This window comes from Ovis canadensis, chromosome X (genome assembly GCF_042477335.2).
Source record: "Ovis canadensis isolate MfBH-ARS-UI-01 breed Bighorn chromosome X, ARS-UI_OviCan_v2, whole genome shotgun sequence".
NCBI lineage: Eukaryota > Metazoa > Chordata > Mammalia > Artiodactyla > Bovidae > Ovis > Ovis canadensis.
In genome coordinates, this window is record NC_091727.1 from 142,796,692 (window position 1) to 142,810,830 (window position 14,139).

General features: G+C 36.9%; 1 non-coding gene across 1 annotated transcript; it reads left to right on the plus strand.

Moving 5' to 3' along the window:
- The first annotated feature begins 13,123 nt into the window (after positions 1–13,123).
- LOC138931240 (U6 spliceosomal RNA) lies at positions 13,124–13,230 on the plus strand. The gene has a single exon (XR_011446489.1). It is a non-coding gene; the product is annotated as a U6 spliceosomal RNA (small nuclear RNA).
- The last annotated feature ends 909 nt before the right edge of the window (positions 13,231–14,139 follow it).

Genomic DNA, 14,139 nt, shown 5'->3' on the forward strand with positions numbered 1-14,139 from the left:
TAACTCCCTCATCTGTTTTTATCCTCCAACCACTACCCTCCCTATGGCAACAATGTTTGTTCTTTGTGTCTATAACTTTGTGTTTAGTTAGGTTTGTTCATTTGTTTGAGTTTTTAGATTCCACATATAAGTAAAATCATAAAGTATTTATTTCTCTTTTTTGGAGTTGGTGTTGCACCACAGATGAACGGGGGTGGGGTGGGGTTGTCTTGGGGTTGCTGAGGGCTCAGGGGACCCTAAGACAGCTGTGTCCCTGCCCAGGGAGCTGCTTGGCATGGACCATCCCAGGACTGGTGCTGACAACTAGTGGGCCAGGTCCCAGCACTAATAAAGTAAAGGGGGATTCCAAAATGGCATTTGCCAACACCAGTGTCCTCATGGAGGTGTAAGCTTTAAAAAATATCTGCTGCCAGCATCTATGTCACCACGATGAGTCCCAGTTGGTGCCTGACTCTCTGGGAGAATCTTCCAGATCAGCAGGTGAGTCTGACCCAGCCTCCTTTCAAATAACTGCTTCTGCCTTTGGTCTCAGAGCACATGAGATTTTGTGTGCTCTCTTTAAGAGTGGAGTCTCTATTTCCCACAGCCCTCTGGCCCTCCTGAAATTAAGTCCCACTAACATTTAAAGCCAAACATGAGGGCTCATCCTCCTGGTGCAAGACCTTTGGGCTTGGAATACTGATGTGTAGCTTGGATCCTTTTCTCCTTTGGGAGAACCTCTGCAATTATAATTATCCTCCCATTTGTGGGTTGCCTACCCAGCGGTATGGGATTGTGTCCATGTATTGTGTCACTTCCCCTTCTACCCATCTACTTGTGGTTCTTTCTTTGTATCTTTAGCTGTAGATTTTTTCTGCTATTCTTCTATTTTCATTGATGTTTGCTCTGTACATTGTTGTAACTTTGGTGTGCCTATGGAAGACATGAACTCATGGTCTTCCTACTCTGCCATCCTGGCCGCTCCAGTCACAAAAGTTTTGAAGGAAGTGTTTTCATTGTCCAGTTATTATATAATTTGTTTGGAGTTGGTTTAGTTCCAATTGACAAGTCCAGATTATATAGGTGCAATATTGTCAAAATAATTTCTAAGAAATGCAAATATAGTCAATAAAAGCTCAAATGAAAGGTGAAGTATTAAAATCAGGATTATTACCGTGTATTGAAGAAATCAAAACCATTATATGAATCAACACAAAATGCGATTTACATGACTATGTTTCTTGGAACAAGAGTTTTCTTTTTTGGGGATGTTGCTTTTTCTAATCATGTTGCTGTTTTAAGTCTTAACTTTTATTATCCATTTTCCTACCTAAACAAATATAAAAATTTCACTCTTTTTCAGGACATTAGGCTTCCTCAATTCATTCTCATAATGAATTTAAAAGAAATATTATGAAATCTAGAATACAGAAACAAGAAGTAAACTAGTTTCCAAAATTAGAATTTGTCTTAAAAAAAAAACTATAAGCATGTTTCTGGCCAGAATATAACAGATTTTTCATGCAATCATTAAGATATCTGTCTTATGACTGTCAATTTATTTGGAAAAAAATAGCATTTCCACTGAAGAAGTAACAATCTAAAAGTTGCATTACAGGTATAAAAATAAAATGTCTTCATTTTCATTAAAATGTACACAGACATAAATACACACAAATTCTACAATCAGATACAGTATAATAAGAAAAATAAATTGATTATTTAGTAATAATTATTAAAAAATGAAGAAGAATCTCATTCCACTGTCCATTTTATTGTGTATCACAAGGTTTGAATAATTACCTGCATGATTTTCCCCTCTTCCTAAAAATACACACACACACACACACACACACACACACACATACACACAGAGTTTTTTTTTTTTTTCCCACCAAACGAAATTCAAAATATAGTAAACTCTCAGTGTATAGGCCAGCCTGGATGGAAAGCAAGTTTGAGAGCGAATGGATACATGTATATGGCTGAGTCTCTTCACTGTGCACCAGAAACTACCACAACATTGTTAATCAGCTGTACCCCAACATAAAATTAAAAGTTAAAAAAAATACAGTAATAACAAGTCAAGAAAAGAAACAATTGCAGTAAAATGTGATATGAAAAAAAATTGTGAAGATTTCACACACTTTGAAAGTTCTTGATTATCTCTAAGGCAAAAAAAGAAAAACCAACATTAATTAATCTTGACTATATTATTATGATTTTAAAATTATTTTTTGTAAAAGACACAATGATGAAATATCAACTATAGTACATTACTATATACTAGTATATATATGTGTGTGTGTGTGTGTGTGTGTGTGTGTGTGTGTGTATCCTTCCAATGAATATTCAGGATTGATTTCCTTTAGGATTGACTGATTTGATTTCCTTGCAGTCCAAGAGTCTCTCAAGAGTCGTCCCCAACACCACAGCTCAAAAGCATAAATTCTTTAGTGCTCAGCCTTCTTTATGGTCCAACTCTCACATTTATTCATACATGACTATTGGAAAAACCAGAGCTTTGGTTAAGACAGACATTTGTTGGCAAAGTAATGTCTCTTCTTTTTACATTACTTAGCCTATACACACACACACACACATATATATTCCACATATAAGTGATTACATACAGTATTTGCCTTTCTTTGTCTGATTTATTTCACTAAGCTTAATACTCTCTTGATCCATCCATATTGCTGTAAATGGTAGGATATAATTGATTTTATGGCTGACTGATATTCCACTCTCATATATATACTTACAGATCTTTACACATTCATCTGTTTTTGATGGGCACTTATGTTGCTAACATATCTTGGCTATTGTAAGTAATGATGCTGGAACACTGGGGTACGTGTATCTTGTCAAATTCATGTATTAATTTTTTTAGATACCTATCGAGTAGTGGAATTGCTGGATTATATGGTTATTCTATATTTAGTTTTTGGAGGGACCTCCATGTTGTTTTTCATAGCGGCTTCACCACTTTAAAATCCCAACAACAATGTACTATTATTCCCTTTTCTCCACATTCTCACCAACATTTGTTATTTGTAGACCTTTAAGTGAAGCCATTTTGACAGAAGTGAGGTGCTATCTCTTCCCAGTTTTATTTTCATTTCTCCCAGGACCAGTTAGTTTCAGCACTTTTTCTTGTTGTGTCTGTTGGTTATCTGTATATCGTCTTTGGGGAAATGTCTGTCCATTAAGGTCTTCTGCCATTTTTCAATCAAATTGCTTTTTTTTTTTTTCTAATGTTGAGTTGTATGAATGCTTTATATATTTGGCTATTAAATCCTTCAGTTCAGTTCAGTTCAGTTCAGTCGCTCAGTCGTGTCCGACTCTTTGCGACCCCATGAGTCGCAGCACACCAGGCCTCCCTGTCCATCATCATGTCCCGGAGTTTACTCAGACTCACGTCCATCGAGTCCATGATGCCATCCAGCCATCTCATCCTCTGTCGTCCCCTACTCTTCCTGCCCCCAATCCCTCCCAGCATCAGAGTCTTTTCCAATGAGTCAACACTTCGCATGAGGTGGCCAAAGTACTGGAGCTTCAGCTTTAGCATCATTCCTTCCGAAGAAATCCCAGGGCTGATCTCCTTCAGAATGGACTGGTTGGATCTCCTTGCAGTCCAAGGGACTCTCAAGAGTCTTCTCCAACACCACAGTTCAAAAGCATCAATTCTTCGGCGCTCAGCTTTCTTCACAGTCCAACTCTCACATCCATACATGACCACAGGAAAAACAATAGCCTTGACTAGACAGACCTTAGTCAACAAAGTAATGTCTCTGCTTTTGAATATACTGTCTAGGTTGGTCATAACTTTTCTTCCGAGGAGTAAGCATCTTTTACTTTCATGGTTTCAGTCACCATTTGCAATGATATTAGAACCCCCCAAAACTTTTACTTTCATGGTTTCAGTCACCATCTGCAATGATATTAGAACCCCCCAAAATAAAGTCTGACACTGTTTCTACTGTTTCCCCATCAATTTCCCATGAAGTGATGGGACCAGATGCCATGATCTTCGTTTTCTGAATGTTGAGCTTTAAGGCAACATTTTCACTCTCCTCTTTCACTTTCATCAAGAGGCTTTTTGCTCCTCTTCACTTTCTGCCATTAGGGTGGTGTCATCCGCATATCTGAGGTTATTGATATTTCTCCCAAAAGGCTTGATTCCAGCTTCTGTTTCTTCCAGTCCAGCGTTTCTCATGATGTACTCTGCATAGAAGTTACATAAGCAGGGTGACAATATACAGCCTTGACGTACTCCTTTTCCTATTTGGAACCAGTCTGTTGTTCCATGTCCAGTTCTAACTGTTGCTTCCTGACCTGCATACAGATTTCTCAAGAGGCAGGTTAGGTGGTCTGGTATTCCCATCTCTTTCAGAATTTTCCACAGTTTATTGTAATCCACACAGTCAAAGGCTTTGGCATAGTCAATAAAGAAGAAAGAGATGTTTTTCTGGAACTCTCTTGCTTTTTCCATGATCCAGTGGATGTTGGCAATTTGATCTCTGGTTCCTCTGCCTTTTCTAAAACCAGCTTGATCATCAGGGAGTTCATGGTTCACGTGTTGCTGAAGCCTGGCTTGGAGAATTTTGATCATTACTTTACTGGCATGTGAGGTGAGTGCAATTGTGCGGTAGTTTGAGCATTCTTTGGCGTTGCCTTTCTTTAGGATTGGAATGAAAAATGACCTTTGTCTGCAATATCAAAAATGACAGAATGATCTCTGTTCGTTTCCAAGGCAAACCATTCAATATCACTGTAATCCAAGTCTATGCCCCAACCAGTAACGCTGAAGAAACTGAAATTGAATATTTTTATGAAAACCTACAAGACCTTTTAGAACTAACACCAAAAAAAGATGTACTTTTCATTATAGGGGACTGGAATGCAAAAGTAGGAAGTCAAGAAACACCTGGAGTAACAGGCAAATTTGGCCTTGGAATGCAGAATGAAGCAGGGCAAGTACTAATAGAGTTTTGCCAAGAAAATGCACTGGTCATAGCAAACACCCTCTTCCAACAACACAAGAGAAGACTCTACACATGAACATCACCAGATGGTCAACACCAAAATCAGATTGATTATATTCTTTGCAGCCAAAGACGGAGAAGCTCTATACAGTCAACAAAAACAAGACCAGGAGCTGACTGTGGCTCAGATCATGAACTCCTTATTGCCAAATTCAGACTTAAATTGAAGAAAGTAGGGAAAACTGCTAGACCATTCATGTATGACCTAAATCAAATTCCTTATAATTATACACTGGAAGTGAGAAATAGATTTAAGGGCCTAAATCTGATAGATAGAGTGCCTGATGAACAATGGAATGAGGTTCGTGACATTGTACAGGAGACAGGGATCAAGACCATCCCCAAAGAAAAGAAATGCAAAAAAGCAAAATGGCTGTCTGTGGAGGCCTTACAAATAGCTGTGAAAAGAAGAGAGGTGAAAAGCAAAGGAGAAAAGGAAAGATATAAGCATCTGAATGCAGAGTTCCAAAGAATAGCAAGAAGAGATAAGAAAGCCTTCTTCAGCAATCAATGCAAAGAAATAGAGGAAAACAACAGAATGGGAAAGACTAGAGATCTCTTCAAGAAAATTAGATATACCAAAGAAACATTTCATGCAAAGATGGGCTCAATAAAGGACAGAAATGGTCTGGACCTAACAGAAGCAGAAGATATTAAGAAGAGGTGGCAAGAATACATGGAAGAACTGTACAAAAAAGATCTTCATGACCCAGATAATCATGATGATGTGATCACTCATCTAGAGCCAGACATCTTGGAATGTGAAGTCAAGCGGGCCTTAGAAAGCATCACTATGAACAATGCTAGTGGAGGTGATGGAATTCTATTTGAGCTGTTTCACATCCTGAAGGATGATGCTGTGAAAGTGCTGCACTCAATATGCCAGCAAATTTGGAAAACTCAGCAGTGGCCACAGGACTGGAAAAGGTCAGTTTTCATTAATTCCTTATTGGTCATATACTTTGCAAATATTTTTTCCAAGTCAGTGGATTGTCTTTTCTTTTTATCTCTTTTAATCCTCATAATTATTTCAGTTAGATAATGATATTATTTTTACAAAAGAAAAACCTAGCATGACCAGCCATTTTTGTTTCCTCATGACTTTTCCAATTCTGGCACTTAAAATACAGAATTCCTGGATATCTTTCAGTCACCCACAGATGGGAATGATTGGTCACACTAGAATTGAAGATTGGGGCACTTACATGATTCACTCAAAGTAGCCCAACATGTATTTTATTGATGGAGCTGAGGTTTAAATCCAGTTCAGACTCCAAAGCCCATATTTTAACATTTTTATACATTCATATGATCAATGTGTTATTATAAATGTTAAAGAAAAACATGCTGTAACAGCTAGCTGACCAGAGACAAAAAATTAGATCAATACTTAACCCCTTACACTAGAATAAATTATTGATGAATAAACAATTTAATTGCAAGCTCTGGATGGAAACATGAATGAATACATGTGCAATCTTGGAGTAAATATAGAACTCCAAACATTGCAAAAAACTAGAAAGCAGAAATGAAAGAACAAATAAATATTATTTCACTAAAACACTTATCAGTAGGGGCTTCTCTGGTGGTCCAGTGGCTAAAGCTCTATGCTCTAATGCAAGGGACCTGGTTTTGATCACTGGTCAAGGAATTAGATCCCACATGCCATAATTAAGAGTTCACATGCTGCAACTAAAAATTCACACATGCCACAGCAAAGATCAAATATCCTACATGCCACATCTAAGACCTGGCACAGCAAAATTATAATAATAATAATAAATGAATAAATACTTTTAAAACTAAAATGAAAAACACATTTATAACTTAGAACATCACAACAACTTTTTTAAAAGGTTAAATAGGGAAAATACTTGCAAAATAGATGATAAATGATTAATGACTTGAATATATAAAAACCCTCAAAAATTAACAGGAAATATCTAAACTCCATTACAGAAGAGTGGACAAAGGACATTAATAAGCACTTCAAAAAAGATGTATGAATGATTAAAAACACATGAGTAAAATGTTATAACTTTAGTAGTGACAAAATTATACAAAAAAATTACAAAATGCTGTTTTTCCTAAAGCAGACTAACAAGGATTTAAAAGAATTAATAATACCTAGTGCTGATGACTGTATGGGTAAAATGGGTCCACTCATACAAACATGGTGGAAGTATAAAAACAGTAAAACATGCAAATGCATTTTGATGATATAAATCAGAAGCCTTAAAATGCATATTTTTAATCCAAAAATATCCCCTTTCAAGATGCTATCTTAAGGAAATGATCTGACAAATTAAAATATATATATATATATATATATATACACAAAATGTTCATTCTATCACTGTTTATAATATAATATAGCCTAAAACAACCTAATATCTATCCATTTGGGTTAGCTGCATAGATTATGGCACATTCTTGCCATGCAATTGCTGTTCAGTCCCTCAGCTGTGTCCAACTGTTTATGACCCCATAGACTGCAGCATATCAGGCTTCCTTGTTTTTCACCATCTCCCAGAACTTGCTCAAACTCATGCCGATTGAGTCAGTGATACCATCCAACCATCTCATCCTCTGCCATCCCCTTCTTCTCCTGCCTTCAATCTTTCCCAGCATCAGGGTTTTTCTTATGAGTTAGCTCTTCACATCAGTGGCCAAAGTATTGTAGTTTCAACTTCAGCATCAGTCCTTCCAGTGAATATTCAGGACTGATTTCCTTTAGGATTGACTGGTTTGATCTTGCAGTCCCAGGGACTCTATAAAGAGTCTCCTCCAACACCACAGTTCAAAAGCATCAATTCTTCAGTGCTCAGCCTTCTTTATGGTCCAACTTACATTCATACAGAACTACTGGAAAAACCACAGCTTTGACAGATCTTTGTTGGCAAAGTAATGTCTCTGCTTTTTAAAATGCTGTCTAGGTTTGTCATAGCCTTTCTTTCAAGAAGTAAGTGTCTTTTAGTTTCATGGATGCAGTCACCGTCTGCAGTGATTTTGGAGCCCAGGAAAATAAAGTCTGTCACAGTTTCCATTGTCTCTAACTATTTGCCATAAAGTGATGGGCCTGGATGCCATGATCTTAATTTTCTGAATGTTGAGTTTTAAGCCAACTTTTTCACTCTCTTCTTTCATTTTCATCAAGAGGCTGTTTAGTTCCTCTTCTCTTTCTGCCATAAGGGTGGTATCCTCTATATATCTGAGGCTATCGATATTTCTCCCAGTAATCTTGATTCCAGCTTGTGCTTCATCCAACCTAGCATTTTGCATGATGTACTTTGCATATAAGTTAAATAAGTAGGGTGGCAATATACAGCCTGATGTACTCCTTTCCCAATTTGGAACCAGTCCATTGTTCCATGCCTAATTCTAACTGTTGCTTCTTGACCTGCATACAGATTTCTCAGGAGGCAAGTAAGGTAGTCTGGTATTCACATTTGTTTAAGAATTTTCCACAGTTTGATATGATCCACGCAAGGCCTTTGGCATAGTCAGTGAAGCAGAATTAGATACTTTTTGGAATTATCTTGCTTTTTCTACAATCCAACAAATGTTGGTAATTTGATCTCTGATTCCTCTGCCTTATTTAAGTCCAGCTTGTACATCTGGATTCTCTGTTCACATACTATTGTGAGCATTGCCTTGCCAGTATGTGAAATGTGTGCAATTGTGTGGTAGTTTAAACATTCTTTGGCATTGTCCTTCTTTGGGATTTGAATGAAAACTGACCTTGATGGAAATAAATAAGAGGCTGGGAGAGGTTAGCAGAAGGATTTAGATCCATATTTATTTCTATGCAGGGCTTAACTTCCTCTGAGTAGACACGTGTCAAGGATTCAACTACATGGAGTAATTAAATTTGTTTCAAGACATGCTTAGTATGTGCTATAATCAATTAAACCTCTTATGATTTCAGAGTCTAGAGAGCAGAGCACACATGACAGTTAAAAAAGTATTTACAAAAGGGTGGGGAATATCATCTACATCCTATAATCAACAGAATTATCACCACCAAACTGCTTGAATATTCAATCCATGTGAATTCTGCTCCAGTACAGCTTTTTCTGGACTGTGACATTGATCACCTGCTCAGACTCTTCACTTTGTCTCTCCTTCTATATTGATCTCTGACTATTTGCAGGACATTCCCCTTCAAGTATATTGAAATATAAGAAATTGCCAATATTTATCCATTTTGTACCAACTGAAAAGACAGTTCCACATGTTCAACTTCCTATTTGAAAGCAAAACAAAACAATTCCTCCATGTCAAAATTCCACTATGGAGAACAGTGTGGAGATTCCTTAAAAAATTGCAAATAGATCTGCCTTATGACCCAGCAATCCCATTGCTGGGCATACACACTGAGAAAACCGGAATTGAAAGAGACACATGTACCCCAATGTTCATCGCAGCACTGTTTATAATAGCCAGGACATGGAAACACCCTAGATGTCCATCAGCAGATGAATGGATAAGAAAGCTGTGGTACATATACACAATGGAGTATTACTCAGCCATGAAAAAGAATACATTTGAATCAGTTTTAATGAGATGGATGAAACTGGAGCCAATTATACAGAGTGAAGCAAGCCAGAAAGAAAAACATCAATACAGTATACTAACATATATATATGGAATTTAGAAAGATGGTAATGATGACCCTATATGCAAGATAGCAAAAGAGACACAGATGTGTAGAGTGGACTTTTGGACTCTGAGGGAGAGAGAGAGGGTGGGATGATTTGGGAGAATGGCATTGAAACACATATACTATCATGTAAGAAACGAATCGCCAGTCTATGTTCAATGCAAGATACAGGATGCTTGGGGCTGGTGCATGGGGATGATTCAGAGAGATGATATGGGGTGGGAGATGGGAGGGGGGTTCATGTTTGGGAACTCATGTACACCTGTGGCAGATTCATGTCAATGTATAGCAAAACCAATACAGTATTGCAAAGTAAAATACAGTAAAAATAAAAATTAAAAAATAAATTCCATAATACTTTTTTTTTTTTTAATCATCGAGGCAAATGTCTTGCTCCTCTGCTGACTGCATTGCAGATACTACACATGAGCCGTAAGTTGCTGCTTTTGGCAACGTGAATGAAAAGGTATTCATCAAACTTATTGTACAAATTTAAATATTTATAGAGATTTCAGTAAAGCTATCCAATATTGCTACAAATTTTGGAGTCTGACAAGTTCACATCCATGAACAAATTTTCTAGTTATTGTCCTCACTTTAAAGTAAGGATAAGAATGGGACCTGCCTCATAGGATTATTGCTGTTTAGCTACTCAGTCATGTCTAACTTTTTGTGAAACCATGGACTATAGCCTGCCAGCCTCCTCTGTCTATGGGATTTCCCAGGCAACAATATTGGCGTGGGTTGCCATTTCTTTCTACAAGGGATCTTCCTGAACTAGGAATCATGCCTGCATCTCCTGCATTGCAGGCTGTCTCTTTACTGCTGAGCCACCAGAGAAGCCTAGGATATTTACATGAGATAATACATGTAAAATGTATTTAATACAGGCAGACACATAACAAATGCTCAACTAAGAGCTTTCTAGCCCTTAAAATTTTTTTTAATTATTTAGCATAATCTCTAATCATGAGATGGAATCTAGACACCAGAGTTGCAAAATAGGCAGCCTTTTGCAAGTTGCAGTGGGAAAAAAAGCAGAGGAAATACTTTGCTCTAAAGTCTCCATGAAGGGGCCCAGTTATTCATCATCTGACCAACCCTTCTACTCACCTTCAACCCTGGTGAAAGTGAATTACACAGTCATTTGAAGTAGAGACTGAATGACAGGGCGAAAGAGAGCTTCCTTTTCTACAATTACATCTAGAGAATATTATTTTGTCTGTGCAAAGAAGAAACATTATTCTTAGAGAATTATTTACCACAGTTTATAAACTGACCTTATAGGATTAAAAAATGCAATCTTTATTTTTTTTTTGTTTTTTTGAATATTGGGTTTTATTTTTTTAATTTTTTTTATTTTTATTATTATTATTTTTTTTAATTTTAAAATCTTTAATTCTTACATGCATTCCCAAACATGACCCCCCCCTTCCACCTCCCTCCCCACAACATCTCTCTGGGTCATCCCCATGCACCAGCCCCAAGCATGCTGCACCCTACGTCAGACATGGACTGGTGATTCAATTCTTACATGATAGTATACATGTTAGAATTCCCATTCTCCCAAATCATCCCACCCTCTCCCTCTCCCTCTGAGTCCAAAAGTCCGTTATACACATCTGTGTCTTTTTTCCTGTCTTGCATACAGGGTCGTCATTGCCATCTTCCTAAATTCCATATATATGTGTTAGTATACTGTATTGGTGTTTTTCTTTCTGGCTTACTTCACTCTGTATAATTGGCTCCAGTTTCATCCATCTCATCAGAACTGATTCAAATGAATTCTTTTTAACGGCTGAGTAATACTCCATTGTGTATATGTACCACAGCTTTCTTATCCATTCATCTGCTGATGGACATCTAGGTTGTTTCCATATCCTGGCTATTATAAACAGTGCTGCAATGAACATTGGGGTACATGTGTCTCTTTCAATTCTGGTTTTCTCAGTGTGTATGCCCAGCAGTGGGATTGCTGGGTCATAAGGTAGTTTTATTTGCAATTTTTTAAGGAATCTCCACACTGTTCTCCATAGTGGTTGTACTAGTTTGCATTCCCACCAACAGTGTAGGAGGGTTCCCTTTTCTCCACACCCTCTCCAGCATTTATTGCTTGCAGATTTTTGGATCGCAGCCATTCTGACTGGTGTGAAGTGGTACCTCAAAAAAATGCAATCTTTAATTAGGCTTTGAAAATATATAGTGGATATAGCTACAATTGAAACCACTTCACTTGGATTTACCACAGCTCAAGTAACTTTTTCTGGCCAGCAGCTAAAACAGCTGATGAATGCCAGTGGCCAGAGATTCAGGCTTGCCTGGCAGCTTTCTAAAACAGCTCAGCAGCCAAATGAGGGTAAACCATTATAGCAAACAAAGGACAAAACTTGAAGTTTTCTATGTAAGATTCCAAGATGTCAGTCTCTAAGCCAGGTCAGAAAACTTTCTGAAGTCTGGAAAATTTTGTCTTTGAAATGACTCTCAAGTATTTGTTCCAAAGTTTAAAGGGGAAGCATAGCCAGTGGCACCTGCAATTGACAAGAACGCAAGGTGTGCTAAAGGCCTACTCTGACTACTTTGGGCACCAGAATGTTAACTGCAATCATCATTTTAAAAACCTCTGTCTTAATATGAGTTGAATTCCTCATAAAATCATATATATATATATATATATATATATATATATATATATATAATTGCCACTAGACTCTGTCAAATTTCTACTATTCTTTTCTCAAAGAATTCTGAAATTATTCCCCCAGGCAGACAGCAAGTCAATTAGGTCCAGTAGAAAAGATCCTATGCTGCAGACACCAGATCTAAATTCAATATTTATAAGGCATAAGACATTAAGCAAGTTGCCTTGGTTTAAAAATCCGTAAAAAGTTAAAAAAAAAAATCTGTAAAAAATATTTAAAAAATACTTATTTCATATGATTACTGTGACAATTAATATGCAACTTGACAAAGTGCTTGGCCTATAAACTCTGCTTAATAAATATTGGTTCTTTTATTATTTTTAAATTATGTTTTACTTGATCTTAACCAGATTGCCTCTTCTGTTAACCAGCTCCACATCATTCCTTCTTTTTTTGGCTGAATCCTACTGCAGTCTGTATTGGTTACAGTCAGCAGAGAGCTCTATCTTTATGCACAATTGCTCAAAGGATGGGGTGTTCATTAACTCTTTCCACCACTCTGGCCATTTATGTCCTCATTAGCTAGTGCACAGATTCATATATAGCTAGAACTTAAGGCTCCCTTCCAATCAGTACTCTGAAAAAAAAAAAAAAAGCCTGCTGCTGTCCAGAAGAAACCTTTTCTCTCTCTCATCTCCAGGCTAAATGGAAAGAGGAGTTTTATAATTTGTCCTGTATTTGGCTGCACACCACCCAGAATCATTCAACCATTACTAAATTAAAATGACTTTGTGGTGTTCACTTCAGCAGCATATATGCTATAATTAGAATAATTCAGAGAAGATCAACATGGCCTCTGAACAAGAATGACATACCAATTCATGAAGCATCTCATAATTTAAAACAGGCACTTTCATATATTGTGCTGAAAGTGAAAATGATTAACAGTGAATCCAACAATATCTTCCAAAATTGCATATGTATTTACCTCTTGATCCAGCAATCCCAAGTCTATAAATTTATCCTTTACATATACTGTCACACGTATGAAATGATGTATTTAAAATGCAAACAGATAAAAGGAGGGGGTTCTCTATATATTGATACAGAAAAATATTCAAGATATGTAATAAAATGCTGTTTCAAAATACGAAAAGTAGTATGTCTTAGATTAACTTAATATAAGAAACGAGTATGAAAATATATATTTACCTTGCTTGCATTTTCATAAAAATGATTGCCTATAGCAAGAATAGAAAATTATAGCCAGCAGACCTGTTGCCTATTTTTACAAATAAAGTTTTGTTGGAACACAGCCATGCCATTTGTCTATATTGTCTATGGTTGCTTTTGCACTGCAATGGCAGAATTGAATAATTGCAACAATGTCCACACGGCTTGCAAGCCTAAAATACTTATTACTTGGGCCTTTACAGAAAGTTTTCCAACTCCTGACAATGCAGTAGAGGGAATGCATAGAAACAGGGATGGAAGCAAGGCTTTTCAATGTACACACTCTTTTATATGGCTTCGGTTTTTGAACTTTTGAGTGAATGTATTGTCTTTTTGTAATGAAATATTCTTTGAATCTTTTAAATAGGAGAGAGAAGGCAATAAACCTGAAGCAGAGGTTTGTGTTTGGGGCCTAAGTAGCCCAGATAAATTTCTCAACAAATATTTGTGAAAGGCAGCAAAAGAGACACAGATATATAGAACAGTCTTTTGGACTCTGTGGGAGAGGGCGAGGGTGGGATGATTTGAGAATGCCATTGAAACATGTGTTATATCATATAAGAAATGAATCGCCAGT